Genomic DNA, 6238 nt, shown 5'->3' on the forward strand with positions numbered 1-6238 from the left:
TCTCCCTCCTCCCCCACTGGGCCTGAACCTGCTCTTTTTTAGGCCTGGCACCTCCTCCCTGCCCTCCCCCATCTTCACCTCTCCTGACACTGCCTTTTGGGGGCCTGACAAAGGGAGGGAGTCAGCTCTCCTTGGCTGAAGGGAGTGCTGAGGGCTCAAGGGTGCAGTGATGCAGAGGCAGCACAGTCACCTCCCAGGAATCTGATCCTCCTGCCAGGTAGTTCCCACTCCTGGGATGGTTGGAGGCTGAATGATCAGCTGGAATGAGGAGGAAGCCCTCTTCCCAAGGAGGAAGGCACCCCAGTCCGTAGGAAAGCTTGCAGAGCTTCAGAGGACAAAGTGGCAGGAGAAGAGGTCCTCAGAGGAGCCTGGGGAGCAGGGGCAGGCTCGAGCCAGATCCAGGAGTCCCCAAGAACGCTGGGGTTGGTTTCTCTAGGACCCAGTTCGGTGACATCATGGATGTTTGTCTCTCCATCTTGTAAAGATAAATAAAGAGGGCAGAAATGCAGAAAGAACATTTCTGCCTTAGGACTGAAGTGGTTGATGCTGAAGCTGTGACGATGCTAAAAATGCTTCGTTTAGAGCAGAGCCTTTCTTCCCCAGAGTTCCAAGACTGGCCATTTTATCTGAGAGCCTTTGATCTTCACCCCCCACCCTCATCCCCTTCCTGCCACCGCTTCCAGGCCCGGGGTTAATCATCCCCAGCATTGTGCACACAGACAAGGACCAGAACTTCATGGATCTGTCCCCCTGTCAGTCCTTATCTGAGTAGCCCTGAGGAACTCCAGGACACCTCGAGACTGGCATATTGTGTTAATTGGATAATTGCAAGTCCCTGGGATCTCCTTTGAGGCCTTCTCTACTCACAGCCTCAAAATATCAGCCGAAGTGCCAGTCTGGGGCTTGCTGCTCGGAAGCATTCTTTCGTCTGGCCCAGGTGGGGGGCAGGGAGAGGCCTGTTCTGTACAACCCTGTCTGGGCAGTGCAGTCACTGTCCAGGGAGCCAGAGACTAGGCTCCAGTGCCCCTCCCTTCCAACCTTCTCTCAGAGTTAAACCAGCCAGGTCTACACTACAGGCTGGCAGGGGTTTAGGGAGTGCAGGCAGGTCTCCCCAGATGTGAGGGGCCAAATCTATTGAAACAGGGACCCTGATGAGGAAAGCAGTGGTCCCCCCCACTGCCATGGAGGCCTATAAAAGAAGATCCCAGTGAATGTTGGGTGCTCCTCTGTACTCCAGTGGGGTAAGGGGTCTGGAGAGACCAGGGCTGAGTAAGCCCACTGAGGCATTGCCCTGCACTTGCCCAGAGCCCCAGGCCTTCTGAGCCAACTTCTTGTCCCTGCTGCTTGCTGGCTACCTCATCCATGGTGGCAAAGTCCTGGCCTGGACAGGCTGACCCAATGTCTGAGCTTGGCCATCTGGTTTGCTCTGACCCACGCCCCTGGTGGGCTGCCCACTTGAGCTTTGAGCTGGAGAGTCTGGTGGCAGACGCTTCATGGTAGAGCTTGCTTCCTGGTGGCTGGTTGGCCTTGCCCCAGTGGGTGCACTCTGCTTGTCACCACACCATCTTTTAAAAATTGAGCATCTGTTATAGTCAGAGCCTAATGCCATATGCATGATCTCATTGAATCCTCACCAGGTACTATTATTCCCATGGTACAGATAAGGAAACAGGTTCACAGGGGCTGCCTAGACTAGCTAGTCTCTCTGGCTTAACCACTCCTTCATACTGCCTTCCATAGGCCTCAACATTTGACACTGTAATACTCCCTATAAGCACAAGAGAACCTTTTCCAAATATTTAGATAGACCCAAATTATGCAAGCAGCCAGGACAGTTGGGAAATTCCTTTTCCTAGTTGAGCAGCTCATTTTCAGAAGAAACCTCTTGTACCCCTGAGGGCACAGGACTGAGGCAGATACCTGGGCAGGGCCACTGGGCACCTCTCAGGAAGGCCCTGGCCATCTTTTTCAGCCCCTTCTCTTCCAGCCCTTTTGGGAGGTCAGGAAAAGATGACTGAAGTGTTTGTCCCGTCTGGACAAGGATGCTAAGGTCCCACAACAGAGTCCTGGAAACAGTAAGTTTGTGTCCTCCAAATCCCATGCCACGTCCTGACCTCCATCACTTTACCCAAGTGGCTCCCTCTGCCTAGGTGCTCTCCCCCTTGACCACCTGGCTTTCCATTTAAGCTTACTCTTCCATATCTACTCTGGGGTCTCTCAAGAGCTGACCTTGAGATAAGGACTTCAGAGCAGGTAGTTTATTGGGGGTGGTGGCCTCAAGGAGCATGCATAGGGAATAGGAAATGAGTTAGGGAAAGTAAGCCACTACAGGTGCCTTAATGAGCTGATCACTCAATCCCATTGGGTTTGAGCATACTTGATCAGGATCAAGTGGGAGAGGAATTGGGGCATTTACCTGCCAGCTTCTGTTTCTTGTTGGCTTGAGGGTTCTTCTTGGGGCTTCAACTCCCTGACATGCCTGGCTTGTCCTGAGCATGGATTGAGTGGGCTAGGAGTGGGCACCAAAAGCCTCAGCTATAGCACCCTTCAAGATTTTGCCCAGGCAGGCCCTTCTTGGTGTTCTCTCTGACCTAGGCCAACTGCCATCAGGTGGATTGACATGGCATCATTCTAAAATATTTTATTTATTTATTTTGAGAGAGAGAGTGTGCAAGCAGGGGAGGGGCAGAGAGAGGGAGAGAGAGAGAATCCCAAGCAGGCTCCGTGCTGTCAGCGCAGAGCCCAGCATGGGGCTCGAACTCACAAACCATGAGATCGTGACCTGAGCTGAAATCAAGAATCAGACACTAAACCGACTGAGCCACCTAAGCGCCCTGACATGGCATCTCTCTAATATATGGATTAAAACTTCCTGAGAACTGCACCACGTTGTTGTTCTCAGTAGTCCTGGTGCCCGGCGTGGAACCTGGCACTCCGGAGAAATGTTCGCTAAATGAATGGGAAGAGTATGTGGTGAGTCACGGTGTCCTCCACAGTGCCAGGAGTGGATGGGGCAGGACTCAAAACATAGAATTCCCAGGCCCGCCAGCATCCCAGCATTGAAAGAGCTCAGGTGAGGGTTGACAAGGGGTATGGTGGGTGGGGGTGGAAGTGGAAGGAGAGAATTGGGTCACAAAGAAATTTCCAACTCAGACTCCTGACACTCTCATGGATTTTTTTGGGGAAAGATCACATGGAAGAAGATCGCAAGGTCAGAGTGTTAATAAAACCAAAGCCTGCAGAAGAAAAAAAAAATGAGCCAGCAATTAATTATACATTTGGTCACACTCCTTTTCTGGATTTAGATCAAAATCAGACTTGTGGATTCTTGGCCTTAAGAGTGACATTACAACGTGTCTGGTTCTACCCTCCCCTGTCTACTTTAGAGGGAGAAAATGGCCCTAGAGAGGGAAATTGGCTTATCTGAGGTCACAGAGGTGAATCCTAGCAATCTAGTGAGAAGGAAGGGTGACCTCATTGTCCCTATTCTATTCTGGGCTCATCTGCATAGCCATCTGCATAGTCGATTGGGTTTCACCTGCCCTGGCATTAGCAGGGTCTTTCCCCATTGGTCTGACCAATTGAACACATCTGATGAGCATCAGGTCACTGGGCAGAATTTCTGGGGGTTCTTACCCCTGTTCTCTCCAACCTATCCCCAGAACTCTAGAAATGAATACCCCTAATATAGGTTGCCCCAGAGATCCAGAATTGGTGCTTCCCCAGGAGTCCTGTCCAGCTCTGTTCACAGCTGTAGCAGCCTGGGATGCCGGCCTAGGTGGCAGGTGACTGTTCAGCCAGCTGCCTCTGCCCTGCTTTCCAGATGCCAGACAGTTCTGCTGAGGGTTCTTCCTGTAAGCGCTGGAGCCGGAATGTACTAGCTTGAAGGCTGCATTCTTCTCTGATAGAGATAAGCTGGAGGAATGGGGGAGTGTCTGAGGGAGGAGATGGTACCAGGTTGTCAGGTCTCCAGCAGCCAGCTCTCACGGAATGGAATGCAGGAAAGGGGCCTTCAGGTGGTGGGGACCAAGATGCCTGAGTGGGCTCCACTGATGTGGCTGACCTGCCTGTGAGGAAATGATCTTCAGGGAATAAAATAGTCATGGGTTGAGAGTCCTGTTTATTCTTCTGTTGAGGCGTCCCTCAATAGCAGTAAGCTTGCAGCATAAGGATTTGTAGAATGCTTAGAGTTTTAAAAAAATGCCATTTGAGATTCTGTTAAAATTGTAGTGGGAAGGATTCAAACTGAAATGAGAAGTCAGACTTTAATCTGCCCCTTTATTTTGCACGTAGGGAGTGGGAGAAGACAGTACATGGGCTGTTTTTATAAAGCACATTCTGGAATTCATTACAGCCCGAGACAGCACATGAGTGGAAAGGTCCTAAAACTGGGGCAAGATATTGGGTTTGCATTTAAAAAAATGTTTTTTTTTAGTTTATTTGCTTTTGAGAGAGAGAGAGAGAGAGAGAGAGTGTGTGTGTGTGTGTGTGAGCAGGGGAGGGACAGAGAGAGAGGGACACGCAGAATCCCCAGCAGGCTCCAGGCTCTGAGCTGTCAGCACAGAGCCCCACCCAGGGCTCGAACTCACGAGTCGCGAGATCGTGACCTGAACCGAAGTCGGATGCTTAAAAGACTGAGCCATCCAGGTGCCCCACTGGGTTTGCATTTTAATGCTGCTCCTTTTTTTTTTTATAAGAATTATTTATATTATTCTTTTATAAGAATTTATAAGAATTCTTTTATAAGAATTTTTTATAAGAATTATTTATAAGAATACAGCATCTGTATTCTTGAGCTTCTGTCTCATATTTCTCATCTATATGTAAATAGATCAGTCCAGGGTTAACAATTCAGCACACACGTCCCTGAGAACATGCCAGTGCATGCCCTAGGTGCTTGGTGTATAAAATGGGGACTCAGAGATGAATAAGACCTGAACCATGCCCTTCAAGCAGTTCCCAGTCTAGAAGGGGTGGAAGACAGAGAAAAGTCACCATCAGTGTGAATACACTATCTTCTTGTCACAGAAGGCTGAAATGCAAGCTCTGTTAGCCCAGGGAATGTGTGTCTAGCTTGTTCACTTCTGCATCCCAGCGTCTGGCAGTACCTGCATACAATGGGTATTTAAGAAACATTTGCTGAATGAGGGGCCCTCTGGGTGGCTCAGGCGGTTGAGCATCTGGCTTCAGCTCAGGTCATGATCTCACAGTTGGTGGGTTTGAGCCCCATGTCGGGCTCTGTGCTGACAGCTCAGAGCCTGGAGCCTGCTTCGCATTCTGTGTCTCCCTCTAACACTGCCCTTCCCCTGCTCACACTCTGTCTCTCAAAAATAAAGCAACATTAAAAAAAATTAAAAAAGAAACATTTGCTGAACAATGAGCATTTATTAACTATGTCCTTTGCTTCTTTTGTTTCTGATCAGTTCTATTTCCTTTCTTTGGGATTTTCCACAGAACAGTGATGGTTTGCTTGTATAGACTTTTTAGTATGTTAAAGAAGATTCTTCCCGAAGCAAAAGTATTCAAGTTGCATACACAAGGTCATAATTTAGAATCTTACAGAGCTTGGATGTTGTTTATTCCCCATTGCTACAGCGACTTGCAGACACGATAACATTTTGTTGAAAGAAAAAATGCACACTATCCATCAAGCATATGAGCATGTGCTTAATGTTATTACTTAACGTGGAAATGCAAATTCGAACCACAATGAGATACTACTGTGCACCCACCAGAATGACCAAAATTAAAGGGACTGAGAGGACCAAGTTTGGGAAAGGGTGTGGAGTAAGTAGAATTATTAGACACTGCTGGTGCGAATGTCAGACGGTGCAGCTACTTTGGAAAATTGGCAGTTTTTTAATTAATTATTTTAAATTTATTGTTTAATTTACATCTAAGTTAGCATATGGTGCAACAATGATTTCAGTAGATTCCTTAATGCCCCTTACCCATTTAGCCCATCCCCCCTCCCACAACCCCTCCAGCAGCCCTCTATTTGTTCTCTATATTTAAGAGTCTCTTATGTTTTGTCCCTCTTTCTGTTTGTATATTATTTTTGCTTCCCTTCCCTTATGTTCATCTTTTTTTGTATCTCAAAGTCCTCATATGAGCGAAGTCATATGATATTTGTCTTCTATGACTGACTAATTTCACTTAGCATGATACTCTCCAGTCCATCCATGTAGTTGCAAATGACAAGATTTCATTCTTTTTGATTGCCAAGTAATACTTCATT

This window comes from Herpailurus yagouaroundi, unplaced genomic scaffold (genome assembly GCF_014898765.1).
Source record: "Herpailurus yagouaroundi ecotype Mexico unplaced genomic scaffold, PumYag 196, whole genome shotgun sequence".
Lineage (NCBI taxonomy): Eukaryota > Metazoa > Chordata > Mammalia > Carnivora > Felidae > Herpailurus > Herpailurus yagouaroundi.